Source organism: Panthera uncia, chromosome B4 (genome assembly GCF_023721935.1).
Source record: "Panthera uncia isolate 11264 chromosome B4, Puncia_PCG_1.0, whole genome shotgun sequence".
Lineage (NCBI taxonomy): Eukaryota > Metazoa > Chordata > Mammalia > Carnivora > Felidae > Panthera > Panthera uncia.
The window spans coordinates 57,572,412-57,587,333 of NC_064809.1; the positions used below are offsets into that span (position 1 = coordinate 57,572,412).

The following is a 14,922-nucleotide window of genomic DNA, read 5'->3' on the forward strand; positions in this document are numbered from 1 at the left end:
TTTAAATACTATTTCTGAATATATTTGCATGTATTCCTTTTGGTATAGCCGGTTACAATTCCCATTTATAGCTTATGTTGTATTTTAATTCCATACTGTACTTCATTGCTTAACAAAATATACTGGTCATCACTCTCCTCCCCATCAAGTTATTGGAGGGTTGCTTAAGGGGTTGTTTATGACTTGGTAACTAATCTTTTTTTTTTTTTAAGAAGAAAATATCATGAAATTAAAAATTCCTACAGCTCTGAGAACTGTGCTTTGTTTCTAAAAAGCCCCTTTATGTTGGTCAAATAAATCACAATATTTACATATCTTTACCTTATTTCAGTATGTATACAGGTTTTTCATTAAGAATGGGAAAGAATACCATATTTACTTGCTTTCCATATATACATACTGAAGAGAAAAGGTGACTGTTTTCCTTTTCCTTCCAAATTTATCAGTAATAGTGATAGGCTGAATAAATGACCCCATTTGTACAAATTTTAGCATATGACTTTGAGCTTCCAGGTAGTATTGATGTCACAAGATTGCTGCTGTAACTCCAGCTATATCAATCATATTCCAAGCAATCATAGGGCTTGAGTCAGCCCTGCTAGTAACTTACCACCAGGTACACAAATAAGGAGTTCCATACAATACCTCCCATCCACATACCATGGCTTTCTGCAAGGAAGGTTATGAAATGAAATTTTTCACTGGGCACAAAATCAGATTTCTGTTACTAAGAGCAAAAGGAAGAAAGGAAATGAGATAGGCAACTAGTATTACCTGCCTTATTTTCTTTTTAAGTATGTGTTTCCTTAGATGAACTGTGAGGTCATGGAAGGCTGAGATTATGTCATATTAATTTTTATAATCTCAGAACCTGGCACAATACCACAGTTTATTACATTTTTCAAAATGTTTATTAAAGACAAGTATAACAGGTAAGTGGCATGAGTTTGTTCCATTTTTTTTATTTAAAAAAAAATTTTTTAACGTTTATTCATTTTTGAGAGACAGAGGAGAGACAGAGCATGAATGGGGAAGGGGTAGAGAGAGGGAGACACAGAATCTGAAACAGGCTCCAGGCTCTGAGCTGTTAGCACAGAGCCTGACGCCGGGCCTGAACTCACGAACCCATGAGACATTGACCTGAGCCGAAGTCAGACGCTCAACTGACTGAGCCACCCAGGTGCCCGGAGTTTGTTCCATTTATATTGTCACTCATTCATTTAATTGTTATTTCAACTAATATTAATTGAGCTCCCAGCCTGAGCCAGGCCCTGTATCAGGCATGGGGAATACAGTGATAAATACAACACAGTCCCTGGCTTTACAAAGCAGGTAGAGGTGACGTTAGGGGAGGATAGAAATGGCTCTAAAAGTAAACAGGCAATTTCAGGGCGCCTGGGTGGCTCAGTCGGTTGAACGTCTGACTTTGGCTCAGGTCATCATCTCACGGTTCATGAGTTTGAGCCCCACATTGGGCTCTGTGCTGACACCTGGGAGCCTGGAGCCTGCTTCAGATTCTGTGTCTCCCTCTCTCTCTGTCCCTCCCCTGCTCACACTCGGTCTCCCTCTCTGTCTCTCAGAAAATAAACATTAAAAAAATGTTTTTAAAGGTACACAGGCAATTTCAAGGTGATGTGGTTAAGAATAAGAAGTGGTCCTGAGCCACCATTTGAGAGGTTATGAAGCTGTAAGTAGTCTGGGTGAAACATACAGTTAGGGAAAGAAGAGGAGAAAAAGAAGGAAAGGTGGGGATAGATAATAAAAAAAAACATAAGTTATAATCATAAGCCCATAATTTATTCCTGCCAGCACACATACCTATTTGTTGTGACAAAATGTTTGTTTCTCCCTTAGACTTCCTCATGAAAGAATTTCCCAACACTCTGTCCTTGATGGATCTGTCCCACTGACAAGGTTCTTGGTTGGCCTAAACTGTAATCACAACTGTGTTCTATGGACCTTATCCAAGCATGGAGCAACTGTCTTCCCAGCATCCCATCTTACAGGATGATGTTCCCTGGTAGGCCAGTTTGGGAAATGTTGGTCTAGACACATGTTTCTCAAACTTGGCAATATGAGTCTACTAGACACCATAAAAAAGAGTTGCCAGGCATTTCCAGAGAAAGGGAATTATCCCCCAGAAAGTGCAGATCTGAACCTGGTTTTCTGAGTGTGTTTACACCTTGGGTTTCAATTACACGAGTGACCAGGACGGATATAGGTTTAGCTGGACTAATGGGTCACCACTTCAGCAATTTTACAGTCAAATAAGTTATCCCTATGATGCTGTGACTAATAATTAAAACACTCATCTCTTCCTACAAATAATCCGGTTCAATTCAGTTTGTAACATATATGGCTAGAAATGTATCTACATCAATTCCTATTTTCTTTGCCTACCTTAGAGAAAAAGATAGCCCCTAACCATGAAGCAGAGGTCACAAGAAGAGAGACAGATTTGAAGATGATATGTATGCTATTGCCTTAAATACGGAGGAAGAGGCCACAAGCCAAGGAAATCAGATAGCATCTACAAACTAGAAAAAACAAAGCAATGGATTCTCCCCTAGAGACTCCAGATGGAACACAGCCCACACCTTGACTTTAGAATTTCTGACCTCCAGAACTACAAGATAACACATTCTTGATTTTAGCCACTAAGTTTGTGGTAACTTTTTTAGTAGCAATAGGAAAATAACAATACACAGTAATATATCTCTAGATGGTGTCCCCCTCCCCCTTCACAAATCTTTCTTGGGATTCTCCTCTTTTCTGAATCTACCCTCTCAGATTATTTTCCTGAAAGTCAAATCTGATTATGTCACAGGGCTTAAGGTGCATGAATACTCACTGATTCTAGGTAGATTACTTTTGGGGAATATATTAGAAACCAGAAATAAGGGTTGTTTACAAAATCCTGTCAAGGACATTTGGTATGATCTCAGGAAAGCTTAACAGGGATGTGATTATAGCTAAGAAAGCTTAAAACAAATTGCACTCTACACTGAAGAAAAAATGTATTAACCATATGGGGTTGAGGTAGAGAAGAGATTTTTCTGGGTTGATTCAGGACTGGACAGAGATAAATTCACTTGACTCTGGCACCATCAGTAAGACACACGCTGGTTTGGAGGCGGGGATACTTCATCATGTACCTGGAGCCTAGTAAGTGTTTATCCTAAATATTGGTCATGGTTATACTATCACAGTCAACTTCATCCTGATTTAAATGCTAGTCATGTGAAAGTCGGTTGTCATAAGCCAGTCCACTGTTCACCTCTGGATGTGTGATAAAATTGAGGTCAGGACGCTACTGGTGACCAACAGAAACTAGATTAAGGTTCTTCTACTTCCATTCCCCTTACAGAAAGATAAAAGATATGTCCTTCAGTAAGATCCTGAATCCTAGTTTAACAATAGCCACACTTCTGCCAGCTATCACTCACCCCTGTTTCAAGACCTCCACCAAAAAGGGAGGACTATCAACAACAACAAAAAAGGGTGGGGGGAGGAAAGTTCAAGGAAGGAAGAGGTCAGATTTGGCAAATGCCACAACGGGCATAACAAAATGCGGATTAAATTTTTCCATTAGATTTGGCAATTAGGTGGGTGACTGATGTTGTTCAGTGGAGTGAAAGGTTGACAAGGGAATGAGAGTTTAGGAAATGTTAACGTTAAGTCTGGAAAAGTCCTCTTGAGAAGAGGATCCATGCCCTAAGGAATCACCTTAAGTAAAATTCCCTCAGGGTTTGCATCTGAATCCTAGAGAACTCTCCCTGTCCACAAATCCTCCAAATGTTTATCAGCCAAATTTGAGTCTCACTGATCTCTCTTTCTCCTCAGTTCACCTCAAAGGCAGAGGAACTAATGAGCTGTGCAATAACTAAAGGTCAAAAAACAAGAGGAAGAAACAAAAGACCTACAAACACAAACTCAAAACAAAACAAATCAGGTCTTTGGTAAGAGAAGCTGTAACAAGTTGTGCTTCAAATTTAATATCCTTGTTTTGATTTAAAAAAAAAAAGAAAACTGTCTCGAGAATTAAAAGGGGCATTTTATAATTGGAATGTTTTCTTGTATCTCAACCATTATCTTCACTCCATCTCCCTCCAAATTAATAGCTGTTGCTGAGTTGTGGGCATGTGTGAGCACAAGCCTGGACCAAAGACTGAATTTTGTCCAGTGGCTAGAGTAATTGCGTGCCATTTAAAAAAAAAAAAAAAAAAAAAAAAGGTGGGATAGGGAGAACCACATACATATCTGCATTTCCAGATGAAAGCACTGGTTTTCTTCCTCGACTATTTGCTGTATTTAAGGGTCAGGGAGGGGGGGAGCAGTTTTCTGAATCTGAGCCCAGCTCTTTCTAAACTTGGTTACTCACGTCTGATTCATTCGCTGTGTTTTTCATCTCCTGTCTCTGTCACTGCCTGCCGCTGAGAAGGGGGTCGCTGAATCACTGCCACTCCAGATGAAAAGCAATTCAAACCCAGTCCTTGGAGGATGGAAGGTTTTGTTTTGTTTTGTTTTGTTTTCTTTTTTTCTTTTTTAAGCGTCTGCAGAATAAGCCTCCTACTTTCCGACATGACCGTAGAGGGCAGTTTTACAAGTCTCACCCGGAGCTCTGGAAGATTTTGCTCCTGTGAGAGTCAGTAGGCACTGGTCACCTCACCATTTCTGGCTTTTCTGGTCCACAGGCCTCGGCGGTCGGGGGTGTGTGGTGGGGCGAGCGGCGGCGGGGCCGAGCTAGGGGCGCCGGGGTGAGCTTGGCCCGGTGGGCCCGAGCGGCTGCGCCGCGCTCCCCGCCGCTTTAAAAGCTCCCACAATGCAGCGCTGGCGTCCCAGTTCCGTTACAATGTCTCTCACGGCGCGAGTGAACCGGCGAGGCGCGGGCGGGGAAGCCGGAGAGCCGGGGCTGTAACCCGAGCGCCCGGCCGAGGGGGGCGCCCCCGCGCCGCTCCTCTCGCGCGCTCTACCCGCGGCCCGGCGAAGGGGCGGAGCCGCCCGGGTGCCCGAGCCCGGCCCGGCCCCCAGCCCGGCCCCCAGCCCAGAGGCACCGGCCGCGGGAGCGAGCCGGCCGCCAACTCCACCGTCCGGCACAACGCTCGCCGCCCCGCTCCTCGCCGAGCCTCGCTAGACCGCCCGCGGCAGCGGCGGCGGCGCTGGGGGCGGCTCCTGCGGGCGGCACAGCCGCTGCCCGCGCGCTCCCTCACCGCGGCAGCTCAGCCAGGGGCGTCCACACTCACCTAGCGCTGGCCGGGAGGTGCGCCGAGAGGACGCGCCGGGAGCCGGGGCCTCCAGCCGGTGCGGGGCGTGCGGCCCGCCGGGTGCGGCGGAGGGAGGCGCGCCGGGCGGCGCGGCCGGGACAGGAGCTGGGCGGCCGCCGAGCTTCGGACGCCGTCGCGTCCTCAGCGCCCCGGCCGGCCTGGGCGGGCGGCCTGCGGGGGCGGCGCAGTTGCGAAACTGAGTAAGTATTAACTTTACTCCGCTGCTGCGATTTCTGGGCAACGTCTAGGATCCCTCCCTTCTCCTCCTGGAGCCTCGGGCTCTCCCTTCCCCGCCCCCTCACCCCTCCGTCTGCACCTTGGGTTTCTTCGCCGGTTCTACCCTGCGGCCACTGGCTCCCAGTTCCTCCGGTTCACCTTTTCCCTGTTGTGTTCGCCTTTGCGCGTTCTGCCCGCCGCGCACACGCGCCTCTGAGAAGTACAAGCTTGTGTCCTGCTTCTCTGTTTCCTCCCAGTGTCCTTGGCAGGGGAGTTTAGAGGCCACTTTTGTTGGGCAGGGAAATGTATGTATGGCTTCTTTAACATTTTTCTCTCCAAATGGAAATCGGATGTTCGCTTGCCGGGTGACGGTTTGGTGAACGCTTACTTTCTCCTCTGAAAACAGGATTGGTTTTTAGGTTTTAAAATTTTGTTTGAACGCTTAACCGTCCTCCGTCCCTATTTCCCCTTGCCGCCAACCCGTCTGGAGAGACGAGTCCAGACGAGGGGACTTTAAAAGTAATTCCGTTTTGCAGACTAGAAACTTTGCGAGGGTTCATAGCAGAAAGCATCATAAGCTTCAGCCTGAAGGGACGTGAGCTTTGAATGTGGCTCCTTGTGCGGCACTAGAGCTTACAAGCGAGTACCTGGGTTCGTAATAGAGTGTTGGCGTTGTTATTTTAGCATCCTAGAGCCGCCTGGTGTTGCTAAACCACTACTTTTTCAGCATCAAATGGCATCTTGAGCAGAGCAAGCGTTGAATGTAATTACGGGTCAGCATTGCCCCTGGTCTTTAGGGACTTAGAAGGGAAATAGATGCAGGGCACATTTCATAGCTGTGAAACCCATCAGGTTAGCTGTGTCAGTGCATCACAGCATTGCATTAAAAAGAATTCTTCCAGCCTGGTAACAGCGACGAGGAACATTTACAAATTTTCCAGTATGATGTGGCTCAGCAATTCTTCGTTAGATCTGTTGTGTCACTAGAAAGGGCCTTTAAAAAGGTATAGAGCTCAGCTTTTCTGCCGATTGGATTAACCCCTCATTCTGATAGAAGGCCTCAGGTAGTCCTCCCCCCCCTCTCCCCGCCGTCTTTCTTTCTTTTTTTTTTTCTTTCATCTTTGGGTTGTCAGCAGTTGGCCATCCTGTTTTGAAGGACTAGAAAACGGGAAGCTTTTCTTAATGTATTTTCAGCATCCCGTCCTTTGCCTGGGTGAGGCAGTAGTGAATGCCAGCTAGATCTCTGCAGGGAGAGGTGCAGGTGGACACAAGAATCTGGCAGAAGGACACTGTAGTACTATCATTGGGGGGTGGTGGTGGTTTGTGTGTTTATCTTTTAGTGGGCATATTAATGCTACTTTTTATTTATCTCCATGGGGAATCTCCCAAAACCATGAAAATTACGTGTGACCATACCCAGCTTTAAGAAGACTGAATGTAATTTGATTATTCTGTTGAAGGATCAGACTCAACAAAATAGAATTTGTAATGTAGGCGATAAGACCTTTCAAAAATCTCTCCCTCATTTTCTCTCCTTTTAAGAGCCTCAAGCTGGTACTTTCAGTAATAGACACAATTGTTAGTAATGCATTGAGTTCTTTCTAGGTTCATTAATCAAGCCTAATTTCTGGCTTCAATAGCTGAGGGGGACATCAGCCCAGAGAGGGAGAGAATCATGAGACTGTGCAGATAGGAAAGGCATTTCAGTTTGCTAAAGTGTCAATGTGCTGCAGAGAAAAGCAGTTAAAAAGAAGAATGTTCAGGTTTTAGCATGCACATTTACTGAATTTGGCATTTGGTTGAGAAATTTGGGAATTGCAGATTTTAAATTCTACAGTTATGGTATCATTTCTTTTTGCCTAACATTGTATCCTTTTAAGTTTTTGATTGTTTAATGGGAATCTCAATACTTCCTTTTGTAGCCTTCTGTACTGGGTGGCTTGCATTAATTTTTTACTTGAATGGTTTAGCCATTTTGAGAAATAGTTTTTCAGAATTTCTTAGTTGATCTATCTTATATTGATTCATGTATGGTTTGTGAGTAAAAATATTGTTCACTGCTGGGTGTTGTTGCTCTTTTCATTATCATTGATTTCTGGCATAGTGGCTTTGCTCCTTTATTGTAAACCATTAAGGTCCTAGGTATCTTGCTGGTGTTCAAAACATTGCAAAACTCTGCAGGGAGAAGTGGAGAGGGGATAGGAAAACATTATGCATCATAAATCTGAGAACTTGGATTTATTTTTTTTAATTTTTTTTTAATGTTCTTATTTATTTTTGAGACAGAGAGAGACAGAGCATGAGCAGGGGAGGGGGAAAGAGAGAGGGAAACACAGAATCCGAAGCAGGCTCCAGGCTCTGAGCTGTCAGCACAGAGCCCAACGCGGGGCTCAAACTCACAGACTGTGAGATCATGACCTGAGCTGAAGTCGGACGCTTAACCAACTGAGCCACCCAGGCGCCCCTGAGAACTTGGATTTAAAAAATAACATATCACCTGTTTACTCACCTTGGGTGCTAGCTTGCTCCAACCCCATGTAGATTTCAAAATGGGAAGTATGGACATAGTTTCCAAGAACTGTGTATAGTGAAAAGAATGCTTACCCCACAGCCAGCCAACCAGACTTGGGTAGCAAGTGACTTTGTCACTTTGAACTGATTTAGCTTGGCCATGCTACTTCAACCTCATGATCTACAGTTTGCTTTGTGTAAAATGGGAATACTGTTCCTAAAAGGGATGCTGTGACAAGTGGAATAGCTAACATAGTGTCTGGTACATCTCAGTCAATACATGACAGTATCTGACACTTCTCAAGAACTGAGCTCTTGATTACCCAACCTTTCAGCCTGTTTCTCCTGTGTTTTTCATCCCCTCCATCCAACAAGTGGCTCAGGCCAGAAGGCTGGAGTTTAATATTCATTCTCACTTCTGTTCTCACCTCCCCTCCCCACCCCCAACCAGTTTGTCACAAAGTCTTTATTTACTTTTCTGGAAAAATCTCTTTCAAACCTGTCTGATTTTCAGTCTCCACTATGTTTCCATTCCACTTGAGGCCACCATTATCTTTCCCCATTGCCTTCTGCATGTACTCTGTATCCCTTCCAGTCTCTTTTCCTACCAGCAGCCTAAAAAGAAAAAAAAATGTCACTTGCTATTTAAAGTCTTCAAAGCTCTAAGAAAACACATTTATTTCTCCAGATATAATATGAGATCTTCAACATGCCTATAAAGTCCTGCATGGTTTGACCACTGCCCACCCCCAGTCTTCGTCTCTTGCTAGCCACATTGTTCAGTTCTCCAGCAGGCTCACATCAGGGCTCTTGCTCATGCTATTGGTCTTTCTATTTTAGGACCATCTCCTTGAGTAATTTGTCATCCTTGGATATGGATTCAAATATCCTCTCTATAAATGTCTTCTCTGAGAAGACCCTATCCTTAGCATCATGTCATTTAGAAATTCTTTATTTTCTCCCTCATAGCACAATCATCTTGCCTTCTTTGTGTTTATCATAACTTATATATTATTTACTTAATGTTTCTTTCTTAGCCTCAAGGTCTAAGTAATACCCGGTTTATTCACCAGTCTATACTCAGTGCCTGGTACAGTTAGTAGGTGCTCAATAAAGGATTCTTGTTATAATTAATAAGATAATATCAGTTTTATATTTATGTCTTGGTTGCCTCCTATGTCACTGTTCATTCTGCTTTTCATAACAGAAAAGCCAGACTGGTGCTCTCCTGTGTTCCTTCATTGCTGGTGTTAAATGTGTAATATGAAACAGCCTTTGCAGATACGAGGCAAAATTAATGCATTTGGGCTATGTGGAAAATTCATAGTAATAAATTGAGACACCTTTTAATTAGTGTTACCCTTGTGATTTTCTGTTGTAGATAATCCTTTTTCTAAGTACATCATTAAAGTAATTACGGGTTTTTTTCATCAGCACAGGATTACTGAAAGAAAAAAATCTTAGTAGTTCATATTATTTTACACATGTCATAGGATAATATGTTAGCAGCTATTGATCGCTCAGTGTCAGACTTCAAAGGAAGGTAGAGAAAACTAGTAGAAAGATGAGAGTTCTAGTTCTAAGGATGTTTAGTACTTTCCAGCTGTTGATGTGACTTGCATAAATAACTACATATCATTTGAACATTTAGTTAAGGTAGCAGAGTAGTTATTTAAAAATTGGAGCCACCTAGAGGTCTGTAAATTCTTTTTCCTTCTCTCACTAAAGCATTCCTTCTTTTAGCCAAAAAAGTCTCATGACTTTCCAAGGCCAAGGAAGGCTTAAAGCTTTGAGTATTTTTGTCATGTGGTTGCTCTCTACAAATTATTAGTTTGATGCACTATAGTTCTAAAGTGCTTATGTCCTTAGTATTAATGTTTCTACTCTAATTCTTAAGTAATAACCCACATTTCTTTTGACTTATTTCTTAGGACTTGAGTTTCTTTTTAGAATTTTCCCTTGCACTCTTAGAGTATAAATCTAATTCCTCTTTCATTTTGTAGCTTATACTTTAGGTCATAAAGTATACAGAGAATTTAGGAGTTGATTCTAGTTCTTTCATGATTTATTTGTTTGCATTTAACCTCTGGGTGTCTCCTAAATGTTATACCTCATAAATGGTCTAGACTCAGTTTTTGTCTGCAAGAAGCTGGATGCCCTTGGATTGGGGAAGTAAGGGAGATTACAGCAGCATTTTTAAGTCCCTATTATATGCCAAGCTTGAGGCTAAGTGCTCTCGCAAAAGAACAGTGAGTGGTTCATCCAGTCAAAATCATAAAAAGGAACCATAACCTTTCCATACATTTGCTTCACTCAAAGAAATTGTTTTTGTTGTTCCTCCATTTCCCTACCCTTTATTTTTCTAGTTAGGAAGGCATGGCAAGATAGTGAAGCCCTCTCTAGCTCAGCCCATTACTTTACCTTTTTATTTATTTAGACCTGAATTTACTTATATAAAAATACTGGATGTGGGGCCAGAAAGGGGCATGCCCTTTGATTTGTCTTTGAGGTAGGTCTCTGTGCTCCAGGATATTTGCACCATGAGTAACTACTACGGAGGAGGAGAAAAAAGTTATGGTTGAGAGTCCTAGTTATTTTTACCCATATATATATATTAATATATGTATTAACGTATACACACGCATATGCATATGTATGTATATATATACATACATACGTACATGCTTACTGGTTACTTTGGGTGACCTTGAATGAGTTGCCTGAAGCTTTATAGCACCAACAATATCTATTACCTATTTATTTCACAGCCTTGCTATTGGATTTAGAAGACTTATTTTTGGCAATTTTTTTTTTTTTTTTGTCACATTCAAATATATCACAAAGCTCGTTACAATTAACTCCAATGCTGTCAAGTTCTATGCATTAAGAAAAATGTTTTCTTAGCATATGTTTTAACTCTTTGTTTTGATAAGCAATCAGGTATGAGTACAGGTTGTAACAAGAGGAGAGTTGTAATACTTTTCTACCAGCTTTTTTCATGTGTGTGATATATCTTGTCAATTGTTAATGGTCATTGGCTTCTGGTTAATCATGTTTATCCTTAATTGTAGTAAATTTATTATTGGAAAATCACCTAAAATTAAATTATTTTTCAGAAAGAAGCACATACAAGTGGAAAAATTAGAGTGCTCTTAATGGATAGGTATTGGACAGAAAAGTAAGATATCACTCTAATTTTTGCTTAAAATATTTGAATAGATTTATAATTTCTGAAATCCTACTGCAGAAATAGTATTGAAAGGTAGGTTGGGAATAATTTGTAGTGTTTAAGGTAAAATTTGGGCATTTCTGAAGCAAGTTCTAATACTTGATGCCATTAGATGTCAGGAAAGTAAACTAGTTTATTTGTGCTACATTTTCCTTATTTTCTTTTTGTATATAATGACTTCCTTCTTTTATATCTCTTTTTTAATTTTTATTTTTTATGTTAAATTTTTTTAATGTTTATATTTGAGAGAGAGAAAGACAGAGTGAGCAGGGAAAGGGCAGAGAGAGAGGGAGACCCAGAATCTGAAGCAGGCTCTAGGCTGAGCTGATGCACAGAGCCTGATGTGGGGCTTAAACTCATGAGCCATGAGATCATGTCCTGAGCCAAAGTCAGAAGCTCAACAGACTGAGTCACCAAGGTGCCCCATCTCTCTTTTTTTTTTTAAACCTCTTTAGTGAGCTAAGCTGAGGTGAACAGCTTAGTAACATGCAATGAACTGCACACATTTAAGCATACAGTTTGATAAGCTTTGACCTACATATATAAATATGAAATCATGACCACAGTCAAGATAGTGAATATATATATATCACCCTCCCCAAATTTCCCATTCCCATTTGCAGTCCCTTCCCTATCCATCATCCCCTCCCCGACAGAGCACAGCTTTGCTCTGTCTCTGAAGAGTAGTTTGCATTTTCCAGAATATAAATTAATGAAACATATAATATATTCTTTTTTGGTCTGACTTCTTTCACTCAGAATAATTATTTATTTGGAGATGCATTCATGTTGATGTATGCAGCATTGATGAATAGTGTTCCATTATATGTATATACAACAAATTATGTATGTACCTATTGATGGACATTTGGGCTGTTTCTAATTTTGGGCTATTACAAAGGAAGCTGCTGTGAATATTTGCATATAATCTTTGTGTGGACATACGTTTTCATTAATCTTGGGTAAGTACATAGGAGTAGAATGGCAGGGTGATGGTAGACATACATGTTTAGCTTTTTCAGAAACTGCCAAACTGTTTTCCAGAGTGATTATACCATTTTGTTTTCCTACCAGCAGTGTATAAGCATGCTAGTTCCTTCACTTCCTTCCCAACAATTAGTATGATTAGTCTTTTTTAATTTTAGTTACCAGCAGTATTTCATTTTTATTTTAATTTGCCATTTCCCTAATGACTAGTGGTGTTAAGCACCTTTTAATGTATTTTTTGCTATGTTTATATCTTCTTTGATGAAGTGTTTGTTCAAGTGTTTTGCCCACGTTTTTATTGGGTTGATTGTTTTTTTAATTGTTGAATTTTGAGAGTTCATTATATATTTTGAAAAATCCTTCATCCAATATATGTTTTGCAAAGATTTTCTCCCAGTTTGTGGCTTACACTTTCATTTTCACAGTGACTTTTGAAGAGAAAAGGTTTTCAATTTTGATGAAGTCCAGCTTATGATTTTGTTCTCTTATATATTGTGCTTTTGGTGTGCTTTTTAAGAACCTTTGCCTAAGCTAAGTTCACATAGATTGTCTTCTAAAAGTTTTCTGATTTTCTTCTAGAATTTTTATAGTTTTAGGTTTTACATTGAAGTATATCACCTATTTGAAGTTATATTTTTAAAATAGACTTTATTTTTTAGAGCAATTTTAGGTTCACAACAAAACTGAGGAGAAGGTACAGAGATTTCCCATATACTCCCTGTCCCCACACATGCATAGCCTCCTCCATTACAGTATTCCCCACCAGAATGGTGCATTTATTGTAGTTGAACCTACATTGATTGACACATCATTATAACCCAAAGTCCATGGTTTATGTTAGGGTTCCCTCACTCTAAGTGTTCTAAGTACTGTGTGTTTAGGCAAATTTATAATGACACATATTCATCATTATAGCATCCCACAGAGTAGTTGCACTGCTCTAAAAATCCTCTGTACTCTGCCTATTCATTTCTCCCTCTCCTAATCCCTGGAAACCACTATGATCTTTTTACTGTCTCCATAGTTATCCCTTTTCCTGAATGTCATATAGTTGGAATCATATGGTATGTAGCCTTTTCATATAGGTCCTTTCATTTACTAATACGCATTTATGTTTTCTCCATGTCTTTTCATAGTTTGAAAGCTCGTTTTAGCCCTGAATAATATTTCATTATCTGGATGTACCACAGTCTGTTTATCCATTCACCTACTGACAGACACATCTGTGTCCAACTTTTGGCAATTATAAATAAAGCTGCAAGAAGCGTCCATGTGCAGGTTTCTGTATGGGCATAGTTTTCAACTCCTTTGGATAAATACAAAGGAACACAATTTTAGGGTCATGTGGTAAGAGTATGTTTGGTTTTATAAGAAATTGCCACATTTCTCAAGTGGTGTACCATTTTGCATTCCCACCCTCAGTGAATGAGAGTTCCTGCCCTTCCACATCCTTAACAGCATTTGGTGTTGTCAGTGTTTTGTATTTCAGCCATTCTAATATTACATTGTTTTAATTTATATTTCGCTGAAGACATATTATGTGGGGCATCTTTTTATATGCTTATTTGCCATATCTCTATCTTTGGCAAGGTATTAAGGTGTTTAGTCTATTGAGTTAATTTTTTTTTTTTTAATTGAGTGAGTTTTGGGTAGAGTTGATTTTCTGCATATGGCAATCTAATTGTTTCACCACTATTTGTTAAAAAGACTATTATTTCTTTACTGAGTTGTTTGCATTTTTGTAGGAAATGAGTTGCCCTTTATATCTCTTTTTATTATATCAGTTGACATTCATACCTGGATAAAACAAACTAAAGGAAAAGCAACTAAATCCTATTCTGGACAATGAATGTGTTTTTGTCATGTTTAGTAAAATTTCTAGTTTTCTTACTGTAGCCTTTATGTAAACCTTTCCTACACAAACATTTCTTCTCCCTTTATTTCTCTTTTTGTTATTGGCTATGTATTATAATAAAGTCTGGTGGTGGGACATGCACAACTTACCCCTGTAAATTTTAATTAACTTTACTGTTAATGAAAATTATTTGTTTTCTCTCTTTGAAAATCTCTCAACCTAGATCACACCTTCCATTTTAATTTTCCTAGTTTTGATGGTCTGTCTCTTCTCCTGTTATGTTGTTGAGTCATGACATATGGTTTATATTGGAAAGACTGCTCACTTCAGTTAAAAACCTGGCTGGGACTGGGTAACCTTGGAGAAGTTATAAAGCTCACCCCTTCTCAAGTTTCCTTTAAATGGGGCTACTATTTCATCACTCAGGGGTGTTTTGGAATAAAAGTGATGTTTGTATGTGTCCATATATGGAAATGAATGTAAATGAAATGTCTCAGTGAAGAGTTAGTGCCTTTCTCCCTTACCCAACTCCAGTAAGCTGTGGATACTCATTCTCTCTCAACTGGGAGTCTGAACAGGCCCCAGTGCTCTTTGGAGAAGACAGGTGCTCCACAGTCTGTCTAGGCAAGTGGTCTGAGGAGAGAACACTGTCAGTGTAGATAACAGAAAGGTGGGAGAAGAGTGTTTGCTAGTTAACGTGGGTGACATCCTCCTCACCCCTCGCAGTCTGGAGTTGGCTGCCCTCTAGGCTATTCTCCATTAGTAATCCTTTCTCCCTATTGGATTTCAGTCTCATCTTTCCTTCTCTTCTTATCCTTAGCCTGGAAAGAATATGCTCAAATCTCTCTTGACATTGCTAC

At 40.7% G+C, this 14,922-nt stretch overlaps 2 protein-coding genes across 10 annotated transcripts in view; one reads left to right on the forward strand and one right to left on the reverse strand.

Moving 5' to 3' along the window:
- LMNTD1 (lamin tail domain containing 1) overlaps positions 1 to 5,324 on the reverse strand; it is a 448,355-nt gene extending 443,031 nt beyond the window's left edge. For 4 of the 9 annotated variants that reach the window (XM_049627199.1, XM_049627203.1, XM_049627198.1 and 1 more), the window contains exon 1: positions 4,382 to 5,150. The gene's annotated coding sequence lies outside the window, so the exon portion shown is untranslated. Of the gene's footprint in view, positions 1 to 4,381; positions 5,152 to 5,243 lie in introns of those variants that run through there. The other 5 variants (XM_049627204.1, XM_049627196.1, XM_049627197.1 and 2 more) reach the window with 4 other exon arrangements.
- Positions 5,325 to 5,402: 78 nt separating this feature from the next.
- The window catches only part of RASSF8 (Ras association domain family member 8), a 122,697-nt gene continuing 113,177 nt past the window's right edge, over positions 5,403 to 14,922 (forward strand). The window contains exon 1 of the mRNA XM_049627208.1: positions 5,403 to 5,464. The gene's annotated coding sequence lies outside the window, so the exon portion shown is untranslated. The remainder of the gene's footprint in view (positions 5,465 to 14,922) is intronic.